Below are 13,855 nucleotides of genomic sequence, written 5' to 3'. Positions count from 1 at the left end.
AGGGAAAACCCTGTCAGCTTTTGGAGACTTCTGGGAGCCAAAAGCCACCTGCGTCCCTGCAGGCGTGGGCTCAGCCAATTTTAAGGTATCCCGTACTAAAATAATCAGGGATTTCATTAAAGCACGTTCTTGCGCTGAAGCTGAAGAAGACCGGTCCTCTTCACCATCTGACTGGGAGGACAGCGACCCTTCAGGTAGGGGAGCATCTGGGGCAACCTCTTCAGGCTCTGAATCAGAGGACCCCTCCATAGATGGAGAAGGCAGTGGCCATTTTCGGCTATCAATCTTTTTAATGACAATCAACTTTAGTCGCCAGGCTTTCCAGAGCTGCTGAAATCGCGGCCAGCGATGCGGACTGTACGGGAGTCGCACAGAGTGGGTCTGAGGGTGATTTCCCAGTTTGGGACTCCATATTGCAATCTGCAAACCCCGGAGTACTGTCGCTTTAAGAGGGCCGATCGCGGCACCCACCACTGAACACAGCGGTCTGCGGGGAACCCCTTTAAACTAAACTGACAGTAGAATGTGCAAGGATACGTCCGCAGGGACCCCAAGTACTGTACCACCTGACAAAAACGGTCCTCCTGATCGCTCCAGCAGCAAGGAGAGAAAGACAAACCGTCCTCCTGATCGTTCCAGCAGCATGGAGAGAAAGACAGGAAGGGACCTCGGCCAGCAGCAGGAAACACATGCACAGGAATGTCGCCTGAGGAAAGGTCATGCTGCTCAGCATACCACAAGAACTACACAAAATCGGATTTTTGTAAGATCTTATCGTAAAATCCTTTTCTCTTAAGCTCATTGACAGACGTAGTTTTCTTGATTCACAAGAACTGGGTTATGCTGCCCTCTACAGGAGTAGGACTAGGCAGAAAGAAAAAACGTTCTGGCTCCACCCTAGGGGCAGTCCCAGAGGGTATATCCTCTTCCTGTCTGCTACAGAGAATCAGTTCTGTCCCAAAGCAGCAACAGAGAATTTAACCCAACCCAACTCAATGATAGAGGGGCGGGTACTACGTCTGTCAATGAGCTTAAGAGAAAAGGATTTTACGGTAAGATCTTACAAAAATCCGATTTTCTCTGTCGCTCATTGACAGACGTAGTCTTCTTGATTCACAAGAACTGGGACATCCAGTAGCAGTGCCACAAATGAGGGGTGGGATTGACCGAAATCAAAATCCAAACTAGAAGGCCCAACCGGAGCCAACCAGAAGTATCAAAGGACTCATCGAGTAAACAGATGAGACCTACCCCACAAATCCTCGAGGTAGACCAACAGTCTCCTCAAACAGTGGCCTGCAGGAACCTTGCGGCCAGAAGAGGCATCTGACGATGCCATCACATAAACCTTATACAATATTGTAAAGGTATAAACCGACGACTAAACAGTCGCCTTGAAAACCTGAACCACTGACGCCTGATGGCGGAGGGTCCAGGAAACTAAGCGCCTGAGTAGAATGCGCCTTAACAGGGAACGGGGGATCCCGACCCTTAGATAAAATAAGCCTATACCACCGTCTGTCTGATCCATCTAAAGATGGTCGCAGCAGAACAGGCAACCCCTTCTTAGGGCCATCCGTGATCACAAACTGTGAATCCGTCTTACAAATTGAATCCGTAGTATTCAAATATATCCTGATCGCCCAAACTACATCCAAGGAATGCCATGCAAATTCTCGAGGATGATTGGGCTAAGGACATAGGAAGGACAATACACTGTCCTCATTCAATGAAACTTTGAAACCACCTTAGGAAGGAAGGATGGATTCGGATGAAGAACAACCTTATCCCTATGAACCACCAGATCTGGGGAACAACAGGATAATGCAGCCAGTTCTGACACCCTGCGTGCAGAAGTGATAGCCACCAAGAAGACCACCTTCTGGGATAAAGTAAACAAGGGAATCTCCCTGATATTTTCAAAGGGAGGTGTCTGAAGAACCGACAGCACCAAATTAAGATCCCAGGATGGTAACGGCGCGTGCACTGGCGGAGCCAGGTGTCGCACCCCCTGGATGAAATTCCGCACCAAGGAATGAGTAGACAAAGGCTTCTGAAAGAAGATAGCAAATGCTGAAACCAGACCCTTGATAACACTCAAGGCCAGCTTCTGCTCAACTCCCTGTTGCAGAAAAGCCAATATTCGGGCTACCGAATAAAGATGTAGATGGAACCCAAGGGATTCACACCACACAATATAAGACTTCCATGTACGATGATAATCTTTCTGGAAGTCGCTTTCCTTGTTTTAACTAGAGTAGGAATAACTGAAGCTGACAATCCCTTGTCCTTCAGCACCTGGGTCTCAATAACCAGGCCGTTTAAAACCAGCGATCGTAAAGCAGGATGGAAGATCGGTCCCTGAGACAGTAGATCCTCCCTGAGAAGAAGTCTCCACGGGACGTCCGCCACCAGTCTGACCAAGTCGGCGTATCAAGCTCGACGAGGCCAGTCCGGAGCTGCCAGGATTACTGGAATTCCTTCCTCCTCTATCCTGCGAAGAAGTCTTGGCAGTAACCCAAGAGGAGGGAAGGCATACATTAGCTGGTATTGCCCCCACGGGGTGACCAGTGCGTCTGCGGTCTCTGCTAGAGGATCGCGGGAGCGAGCCACGAATCTCTGTACTTTTCTGTTGAATCATGATGCCAACAGATCCACATCCGGGGTGCCCCAACGTAGGCACAACTGGTGGAAAACTTCTGGATGGAGGGACCATTCCCCCTGATCCGGAGTCTGACGGCTGAGATAATCTGCCTGCCAATTTTCCACCCCCGGAATGAACACCGCAGAGATAGCTGGAACAAATCGTTCCGCCCAGCGAAGAATGCAAGGCACTTCTTTGGCCGCTCGGACACTCTTGGTGCCCCCCTGGTGATTGACATAAGCCACGGCCGTGGCGTTGTCCAACTGGATCCGAACCGGGCTGCCCTGGAGCTGCTCGGTCCAGTGAATCAGACAAAGTCTGATCGCTCTCAGTTCCAATACATTTATCGGTAACCTGGATTCTTCCGGGGACCAAAGTCCCTGAACGGATAACTGACCGAGAATTCCTCCCCATCCGGATAGGCTGGCATCCGTGGTCACTATCGTCCAATATATTGGCAGAAATGACTTTCCCTGGCTGATCATCGGAGACCGAAGCCACCAGACCAGAGACTCTCTGGTCTGTTTGCTCAATTGGATCCGATAGTCCAGGGACTCCGGATTCCGATTCCATCTGAGAAGAATCTCTTGCTGAAGAATTCGGGTATGGGACTGGGCAAATGGGACTGCTTCGAAGGAAGCCACCATCAACCCCAGAACCCTCATGCAAGTCCGAAGGGAAGACCAGCTGTTGGATAGTAACAACTGGACTGCTGATTGAATCTTTCGGAGTTTCCCTACCGGAAGGAAAAATCTTGTCCTGACTGTGTCTAGAATTAGACCCAGATATTCGAGCCTCTGGGTGGGAACCAGAAATGACTTTTGCTGGTTCACCAGCCACCCGAATTCCTGTAAAGAAATTATAGTAATTTCTATGTTTTGTAGCAGGGTCTGAGGAGACTCTGCATGAAGCAGGAGATAGTCTAGGTAACCTAGAATCGATATGCCTCTTTGGCGCAGTAGTGCCAACATTGGGGCCAACACCTTCGTGAAGACCCGAGGAGCCGTGGCGAAACCGAAAGGTAACGCCACAAACTGATAGTGGTTCTCTTCTACGGAAAAGCGTAGAAACCGCTGATATCCTGCGGAAAATGGGAATGTGAAGATAGGCGTCCTTGATGTCTATGGACGCTAGGACATCCCCTGGATGCAGGAAGGCTGCTACTGTGCGAATGGATTCCATCTTGAATTTCCTTATGTCGAGAAAGGAATTGAGTGCCCTTAAGTCCAGAATTGGACGCACTTTGCCCTCTTTCCTGGGTGTTGTAAATAGGTTTGAATAAAACCCTTGAAAAACGTTCTGTCCAAGGAACGTGGACTACCACTCCTTGTTGTAGTAAATCCGTGACTGCTCTCCGCAGATCTTCTAAACGATCCGGGGATAGTCGGATATTGGAAGGGAAGAATCGCGCCGGTGGGAGAGATCGAAACTCGATCTTGTACCCTGACCTTATGACTTCGCAAACCCACTTGTCCGGGATTCTGGAAAGCCATGGTTCGGGAACCGGCAAAGACGTCCCCCCACCCCAATTATGGGTGGGGGCGCACCTTCAGGCTTTGGACGATTTATCTTCAGGTCTGGAGGGGGCGGGCTTTTGCTTGCCCGACCAACGTCCCCTGAAGCCTCCTGAAGGAGCTTTGGAGGACTTAATTTTTTCACCCGCGGGACGAAAAAACTTTTTTGTGAGCAGAGAAAGAAGGCCCTCGTCTTTGACGAGTTCCTTTACCCTTAACATCTTGCGGTAAAAAGGTGCTCTTTCCACCCGTGAGATCCTTAATGATCTCATCTAAGTTGGCTCCAAATAGACGCTCTCCTAAAAAGGGGATATTAGCTAATGCTTTTTTGGAACCTTGGTCGGCTAACCAACCTTTTAGCCACAGTGTACGCCTGAGAACCACTGCTGAAACTGATGCTCGCGCCAATAATGGAGTGGCGTCTAACGCCGCATCACACACAAACTGTAACCCCTGTATCATTTGTTCCAACAAATCTGATACCGCCTGAGGGACCTCTTCTAAGTCCCGGCGTAACCACTTGGTCCATTCAGTTACAGTCTGCGAAACCAGACCAATAGCAATTATTGGTCTGAAAGCTGATCCAATCAAGGAAAACAAGGTGCGAGACATAGCTTCTATCTTGCGATCCACTGGATCTTTAAAAGACGGAGCGTCTTCTAAAGGAATAACCGTGGCTTTATTCAATCTAGCAATTGGTGAATCCACCACAGGTGGTTCTGTCCATTTTTTAATGAGGGTTTCCTCAACGGATAACGCCAGTTAATGCGTTTAGAAATAGCAGAGGTGCGTTTTGGCAGACTCCATTCCTCTTGGATTGCCAAAAACATTTGGGCAATGGAAAAACCTTCGCCATTTTCATGCGTTTTTTAGTCCCAAAAGGGATTACAGTTTCAGCTATTTCCGACGGAATACCCTGTAATCTTAAGGTTTCTTGAACAGATACAATGAGTGCGTTTACCAACGCTTCCTCTCGGGCTATGGCTGATGCCGAAACATCCTCCTCACTGTCTGAAGAGACAGTACCCGAGACACCAATCCCAGAAGAAGTACCTGCAACTGCAGAAATAGGCTCAGAGTCTGAATCCGAAGTTTCAGATAATAAGGGGTTAGGCGGGGGTCGCTTTCTTGCGCCCTGTCAATGACAAGCCACTTCCACCCGGGACACAAAAGTTTCCATAATAGCTGACAATGATACAACCATCAGTGGGGTGCTGGAGGATCCTGCAGACACCTCAAGGGGATCCAGTGGAGATACATGAGTGGCAGGGTCCATGTTAATTCAGGACACCTCTGCCAGAAAAAACAAAAAAACTTTTTTTTTTTTTTTAAATAAAAAAATACCTCTTTTTTTTTTTATGTGTCTCCCCCTAGCGCAATAGCGCCCCTCAGAGTACCTGCTTCTCGATCCCCACAGAGAGAGAGAGGGACCCCCAAGGCTCACCACCCGATGCAGAGAAGTTTCCAACCAACTGCAGTCAGCGTCTGTCTTTTACAGACTGGAAAGAGCTGTGTTCGTTTTCCCGGGTAGAAGGACGTGGCTCCGCCCCCTGTGTACGCCTTCCGGCATTCCCAGCTCTCCATGAGGTAGCTGGGCTCATCAAACATGGCCGCCCCCATACAGGAGACAATAGACTCCAAAAACATGGCGGCCGGCGTGACCTGAGGACATACATGCACCTGGTCTACGGCAAAATGGCGGCGGACCGCCGAAATAGTTTTTCCCAGCAAATCCACCTGCATCTCTGCTAAGTGGCGGTTTATCGATCTGCAGGAGGTACACTACAATTAAGGTAGGATTATACCTCCTATGTCTGCTGTAATACTACAGTCTGCTGGGTAGAGTGTTCGCTCTCAAACCAAGTCCACTTCCCACCAAACACATACTGTATTTACAAGGGGGACTTTTAGTGTCAGATATATACTGACCATGTATGGAGGGGCCCATAATTCATACTGCCTCATAACGAGGAAAAAAGGGAACGTTTACTCACCATACCGAACCGACAGGCACCCTCTCTTCACAATACCCTCTCCACCGGGGTGGGGGGTTGTGGACCACTCCGGACGCCTCGACTCTGTGGTTCCTGGCGTCCAAGCGAGACTTTTAACTCAGGGTCAGTCCCTCCAATGGGACTCCGTCGCGGCCGACCCAGCGCGGAGCTCTGGTCTGCACGCGCTCGTAGGCAGAAATCGGGGTGACCACTGGATCTCAACATCCAGCCCGTCGCCCGGCCCCGCATACTTACTTGAATGTGTCGCGGCCGACCAAGCGCAATGCAATGGTCTGCGCACGCTCGTAGGCCGGCTGGGGTGACCACTAGTGTCGCCCAGTCCGGCGTTTTTGCTTGAAGATCTCACAGGAAAAAAATACTGGAGAAAACTACCTAAAAAATATTTTTTCTAAAGAAAAAATCTTGCCAGGACCAAAAAGATCCCAGCAAGGAACTTAGGTCCTTACTCCTGACTAGACAGAAAAAAACTGATTCTCTGTAGCAGACAGGAAGAGGATATACCCTCTGGGACTGCCCCTAGGGTGGAGCCAGAACGTTTTTTCTTTCTGCCTAGTCCTACTCCTGTAGAGGGCAGCATAACCCAGTTCTTGTGAATCAAGAAGACTACGTCTGTCAATGAGCGACAGAGAAAAATGGTTGCCCATACAGATCAATAGGAAGCTCAGGGAAAATGACTGCCCCATACAAGTCTATGGGGGAAAAATAAAAAAAAAATCACATTGCCCACACTTAAGATGGCGGCGAGCCGACACATAGAGGCCTCAGGAACCACAACAGGACCAGCAAGCCCAATGTACCATGTCACCCCCCCCCCCCCCTAGGTGCCAGGTGCTCCAGACACACAGCAAGGCCAGGGAAGGGGGAGGATAGGACACACAGACCGGGCACTGGGCAGGCCAGGGGTATCTTTTGGGAGGAACAAATCCCATTATCCCCAGGAGAGGGCCCACATCCCCCCAGGGGCAAAGGGGGGCACATTTACTCACCATACCATGGACCAAGTGGGCCCTGCTCCGGGCAGACTGCCTCCAACCCGAAGTGGGGGTGCTGCCAGCTAAGAGGTAGGCTGCGACTCAGGGTGTTCCAGGTCGTTGCGTCCCGGCGAGGCATTCGCTTGCAGACTCGTCCCCATCAAAAAGGGGCACCATCTTGGCTAGGCCTAGGTCGGAACTATAACCTGCTCACGCTCGTAGGCCAGGCTGGGGGAACCATAAAGGATCTAGATTATCGAGTGTGAAGCACCAGCCGGTATCATTGCTTGTAGATCACCAGGAAAATTCTTCCCTGAACACTAGCTAGTAGGTGAGTAAAGAGAAATAAAAAATATTCTGAAAAGAATAAAAAAAACTTAAAACGGAGTCCCAGCAGAAAACCTAGGTCCTTCTCCTTCTCTAGGCAGAAACAAACTGATGTGCTGGGCTGTGTCTGTGAAGGTTGTCTGGAGGGACAGCCCCGTGGGCGTGTATATGCTAAAACTTTGTACTAACATACTGCCTAGACTACTCCTGCAGGTGGCAACATAACCCACACAGCTCATGAAGATGAAGATGAGGCCGCGTCTGTCAATGGACGATAGAGGGAAAAAAGTTTTGTTGTTTACCTTAAAAATGTTGTCAATACGTTTTCTCCTGCACGGACGAGCACCGATGAGGCTGCACTGATAGTTACTGATAAGGTGGCACTGATGATGAGGCACTCATGGGCAGCACTGATGGACAATGATGGGCAGCACTAATAGATGGCACTAATAGGCAGCACTGATGAGGGGGCACTGACAGGCATTACTAATGGGCACTGATTGGGATCTTTAATGAGCACTGATTGGCATTCCTGGTGGCCACAGGTTGGCATCCCTAGTGGCATGGGTTGGCATCCCTGGTGAGCTCTAGTGGGCATCCCTGATGGGTCTGCACAGATAATCAATTTGCTGATTATCAGCGCACCCCCCCCCATCAGGAGAGCCGCCGATCAGCTTTCCTCTACTCACGCCTTGTCAGCGGGAATGGAGGAAAGCCGATAAACGGCACTTCCTGGTTACGATGTGACCAGCTGTGATTGGTCACAGCTGAGCACATGGTAAAGAGCCTACGTCATAGGCTTTTTACCGGGATCGGAGATGCGGTGTGTCAGAGTAACACACCGCACCACCGATCGCCGCTCTGCGCGCCCTCACGAGCGGCTTATCCTGCTGGACGTCATATGACGCCCAGTCAGGATACCTTAACCACTTTGTGGCCATCATTCTGCTATATGGTGGGTGGGAAGTGGTTAATATAGTGGTTTATAACATTTGTATGTGTTAGTTCTGGATTTTTGGGTGATATTCTGTCTCTATTATTTAAAATACACCAATGGTAAAGAAAAAATGATAAACCCCTAATTTCTTTGTAAGTGGGCAAACTTACAAAATCTGCAGGGGATCCAATAATTATTTTTCCCACTGTAAATGTGCACATAATGGAATTGCACATACATTTTCTCTTTATCTTTCAGTATGTTCTTCATATTTACAGAAACACGTCAACAGCTGTTCTACACGCTTCCCTGGCAGTCATAGGGTTAAAAAGTACCTATATGATGCCATAAAAATATTCAAAGGTCATAACTAATAGATTATGATGTGCAGCAACACACGTACAAAATATAGCCATGAAAGAATTCTATTAATAGAATGTGCACCATATAACCTATTTCCCCAGAGATTCTCGGAATGCCACCAATACAAAATGTCTCTGTACAGTCTTTACTCAGCGCCATTAGTACACCATGCTTTGTGTATGGCCAGCAACCCTGAGTTGGAGACGTTTTTCCATACAGCTCCACCTGTCCCTCAGTTGGAGGAACTGTCGCTATTTCCTCAGTTATTCAAAATTTTTAGTCAAAGAATAGATCTTTACTAAAAATCACAAATGACCAAACGTTTTTCAAACTCTCCTACAAGACTTTCCTCCCGACAGCAGCGTTTTGGCAGAATAAAACACCTTACGCTTGTAAAGGTGTCTAATGTTTTTTTTATAAGTGTTTAGGCACATTTGCAGGCGTCAAGCGCTTGGGCGTTAATTTAATTGGCCAGACTAATAATTTATTCTGGCCATTTAAATGACTTAATGCTCAAGGTTCTAAACACGCCTAGTATTAACGCTTGTTTAGACACAATTACAAGCGCTACGTTTTTTTTCTGCCAAAACACCCCTGCTCCTGGACGCACTGGCAGTGTTTTTTTTTTTGTTCTGCCTCTAAAAGCTGCTAAAAGCCATAGTGTAGGTGGACACATAGGCTAACATTCAAGGAAGTTTAGAGGCAGGGAAAAAATGCCTGAAGCCCATAGAGGGAGCTGCAAAAATGTCCCGGGTGCATAAGGCCGAAACCTTTCCAGCCTCTCAATGATTTTTTTTTTTCAAAAATAAAATGCAAACAATATAAAGAAAAAGTACCAATAAAAAAAAAAATTGTGGGCGACCCCAATCATTTTTTTGTATTAAACATTTGTGGTCCATATATGCGTTTGCGTGGCAGGGGCTGTCCTTTGCCTGCGTACCAATTTCTGTAAGGTATGCCTTCTCATTTTAGAAAATTGGGAGCTTTGGTTTTTGTAAGCTTCTCAGCTGTTTCCAAGAAAGACTAAATTAAATCTAGAAGATTGGAATTGATTTGTAAAGTCATGCAGTTTTTCTGTGTCAGCCATTGTGCGTCCCTCCTTGTATTCAAGTGGTTTTAAACCTCAAAAATTAAACATGAACAAAGCATATCCCTCTATAGTGTGTGCTTGCCTCAACCCAGAGCATTAGGTGTCATTTCTGTGTGCTACTTTGTTCCTCTGCTATCAGCATGAGTCACTTCTGACAAGTTTTCCGGACACTAAGAGAAAAATGGTGACAGCAGGGCACGGTCTGTGACTGACAACCTCAGCTCTGTTACTGTGTGAAGAAGGGTGTGTCTCTTCCCTCCAATCAGCTCTCAAAATTCTCCTCTTTGATTTAACTATCTGCCCTCCACCCATGTTTTTCTGAGAGATCCTGTGTAAATTCTGCACTTTGAATGGATGTAGGGGAAAGACAGCAGCAGATAAACAGGTACAACTTATGCAGGAGGGTTTTTTTAGCTCTGTGTAGCACCTGAGGCCAGCCACTTTACTGGGTATATTGACAGGCTTACAACCACTTTAAGTTTATCTATTCTGCTCTTCTGCTTTGCAGAGAACAATCATATCAGTTCCTGCCCCAATATCCTCAACACAAACTATAGATCCATCGTACGTGGGAGCCAATCAACCCATTGCTGTGTTTTTGATTTGTGGAAGTAAAACAGCAGACACAGGGAAACCTTTACAAAACAACAGTGTCACTGGTGGAGATCAACAACTGAATCCCAGCATTGCTGGATAAGCAGACCACCCTCTTCTGCATCCCACTGCTACCATGTTATCTTCATTGTAATTTGCTTTAGAATAGGGAATAATAGTAAATAATAAAAGAAGTCGCACAAATAGATCGAACAACGTCAGGCGACTGCACAGTTCATAACACAGTAGCTGCTCGCCTCTCATATCAGCTCAACACAACTCTTCTGGCAATAAAGACAACAGACACCTTGGTTAACTATTTTGTCATTTAATCTGAACATATTTTTTTTTCCTCCCATTCTCTTGTGGAAAAAAAATCAGCATTGTACTTCTTTAAAAACATTTCCATCATTTTTTTTCTTTTTCTTTTTAATACAAGACAACTCAGCAAATAATAAACTTAATGGAGAGAAGATTGATGAAGATGGAGAGCAGGGGACTGGGCACATCGCCAAGCTCCCCCTGGGATGGGCCATCTAAAACCTGAATGTGGGTGTAGGAATTCCTGTGCCACTATGCGTCTAAAGGAACCATGGAAAACGTCCTCATATTTGGATGATGTGACTCTTATGTGGTTCTCTAAAGACCCCGCAGGAGATGTTCTAAGGATGAGATTGTCTAAGGTAACCCAGCTCCTGAGTGCCTTATTGCCATGGCAGTACTGGTCCCTGGTTAATAAAGAAGAACTCCAGTTGATGCCATTACAGTCTAACAAGGTCATGTGACAAGCTCCCTGTTGAATTAAAAAAAGAAAACGTTTGTTCCTTTCGGACGATATTACGCAAAAGCAGATTTCAGCACACCTTGCTGGTGATATCAGGAAGGACAAGGTATTAGAAACCAAAGGAAATCCTTTCAGCCACCAGAAGGTAAGGATAGCCAATACACGGCTTGATTTTCTCTTGTGTAGCACCTGGTTCCCCTATCCATGCCAAGTCTGTATTCACCCTTGTGTATCATGTGTTGTTGCATACATTGACAAGGCGTGCAAAAAAAAAAATAAATAAATAATGTTGTACTTGTGGCGTCATTCATTGCTAATGGCACCCAAATATGCCAAGCAAGGCATGCAGTTTTGTGCTTGAAAGTTCACAAAGAACTGCCTGAATAGTGACTGCAAAAGATAGGACACAGCAATTGTTCAGCTAATAATTTTCTACCTGGCTCAGCCAAATTTAAATCAAATTTCTTCAAGCTAAGTGGTGCTTGCAGGGCCACCAACCACTTGCATTTTGTTTAATTGAGCAGGATCCAGCCAAAATCTGAGCAGTCTACGACCAGCTTACGTCTCACAGGGTTAATTTTATTAGATTCCACTTTAAAAGAGTCGTAAAGGCAGAAGGTATTTTTTATCTTAGTTCATTCTATGCATTAAGATAAAAAGCCTTCTTGTGTGCAGCAGCCCTCCGAACACTTACCTGAGGTCCCTCTCTGTCCAGCGGTGTCCACAAGTGTCTCAGTGACAGAGATTCTCCTTCCCGATTGCCCGAGACACAGCAGCGGCACCATTGGCTCCCATTGCTGTCAATCAAAATCAGCTAGCCAATCATGGGAGAACCGGGGCAGGCCAGGGCCAGGTCGTGGCTCCGTGTCTGAATGGACACAAGGAGCTGTGACTCAGCTCGGGTGCCCCCATAACAAGCTGCTTGCTGTGAGGGCAATGAACAGGAGGGAGGGGCCAGGATCACAGAAGAGGATCTGGGCTGCTCTGGGCAAATCCACTCCAATGGACCAGGTAAGTAACATTTTTTATAGGGGGGGAAAAAAAAAAAAAAAAAAAAAAGAGACCTTACAATTACTTTAAGGATCCAACAAATGCATGTGAAAATGCAAACATTCATTGGCACTTGGACTTTATGCCAAAGACTACAACATTTGATGTCACATTTCAGGGAAGAGCAGGGTTTCTCCTCCATTATCAGGATAATCAACAATTTTTACATTCATGAGTACTTGTCAGAAAGTTTGAACTTTTGGAAATGTAAGTCTCCTTTCTTAGGGTTCAGCTAGTAAAGCCTCTTCTGTATGTATAAGAAAGAGACCTATGTGCTACCAATAGGTAAATGAAGAAAAGGATGAAGAACGGAGAAGATGAGAAAAGAATGGAGCACCAGAAATCTGCAGCCGATTCAGTAGTGCCCCCACATACTATAGACAATTTTAAAGATAAAAAGAATCAGCGCAAAATATTCTAAAGATTGGTGAACCAAACAGACTCAAATAAATAAATGGAACTTATGACCGATGAATAAATATGGATAAAACCAATATTAAATCACAATAAAATTCAATGGATAAATCTTCTAATATACATATAACTATAATAACTGATATGTAAAGTGCAGACGTTATATATGAAGTGCTTCAGTGCTAAGAGGGTGATTACAAAATGATAATCACAATGTGAAGAAAGTGATCACTATGGTGAAGGGGATTCAAAGTGAAGAATAGTGCAAAACAGCTGGTATATAGCTGGTAAAGTGACAAAGTGAAGAATAGCATCTCAAAATTGCAAAGTGATGGTAGAATTAGCTGAATGAATGACTAGTGAAAAAAGTGCCAAAGCACCAGAAAGGCACGGAATAAAATAAATCCGTGAAATGATAATGCAGTAAAGTGGGGATGGGATAAATCGCACTGGGCGGTCACCGGAAGTGTCCTGTGTTATACCATCACCATTGAACTGCTTTACCATTGCCATCCTTGGCGTTCACTTGCACTAGTTGCACTTTATTTGGGACTTTGCGATTTTTTATTTCATATGAATTCTATGAATTTTTTAGCTTGGCATCTTTTTTATCTCAATATAGTGAGCACATTCACGCACTGTCACTTTACTGTATTATCATTTCACAGATTTATTTTATTCCGTGCCTTTCTGGTGCTTTGGCACTTTATTTTTTCACTGGTCATTCATTCAGCTAATTCTACCATCACTTTGCAATTTTGAGTTGCTATTCTTCACTTTGTCACTTTACCAGCTGCATTGCACTATTCTTCACTTTGAATCCCTTCACCATAGTGATCACTTTCTTCACATTGTGATTATCATTTTGTAATCACCCTCTTAGCACTGAAGCACTTCATATATCACGTCTGCACTTTACATATCAGTTATTATAGTTATATGTATATTAGATTTATCTATTGAATTTTATTGTGATTTAATATTGGTTTTATCCATATTTATTCATCAGTCATAAGTTCCATTTATTTATTTGAGTCTGTTTGGTTCACCAATTTTTAGAATATTTTGCACTGATTCCTTTTATCTTTAAAAAAAGCCTCTTCTGTGTACCTCTCATAAACTAGTTTCACCCTTTTCCAGACTTCTGGGCTC

The 13,855-nt window shown here is 45.8% G+C and overlaps 1 long non-coding RNA gene across 1 annotated transcript; it reads right to left on the bottom strand.

Moving 5' to 3' along the window:
• Positions 1-12,284: 12,284 nt before the first annotated feature.
• Positions 12,285-13,855, bottom strand: LOC309554170. Its single transcript, XR_014225209.1, has 2 exons — positions 13,801-13,855; positions 12,285-12,531 (listed from the first exon to the last, which is right to left on the bottom strand). It is a non-coding gene; the product is annotated as an uncharacterized lncRNA (long non-coding RNA).

The sequence above is a fragment of the Pelophylax lessonae genome (assembly GCF_965119305.1).
Source record: "Pelophylax lessonae genome assembly, chromosome: 4".
NCBI lineage: Eukaryota > Metazoa > Chordata > Amphibia > Anura > Ranidae > Pelophylax > Pelophylax lessonae.
The sequence above is the reverse complement of the archived record's forward strand: the minus strand, read 5'-3'. Positions and strand labels throughout refer to the sequence as shown.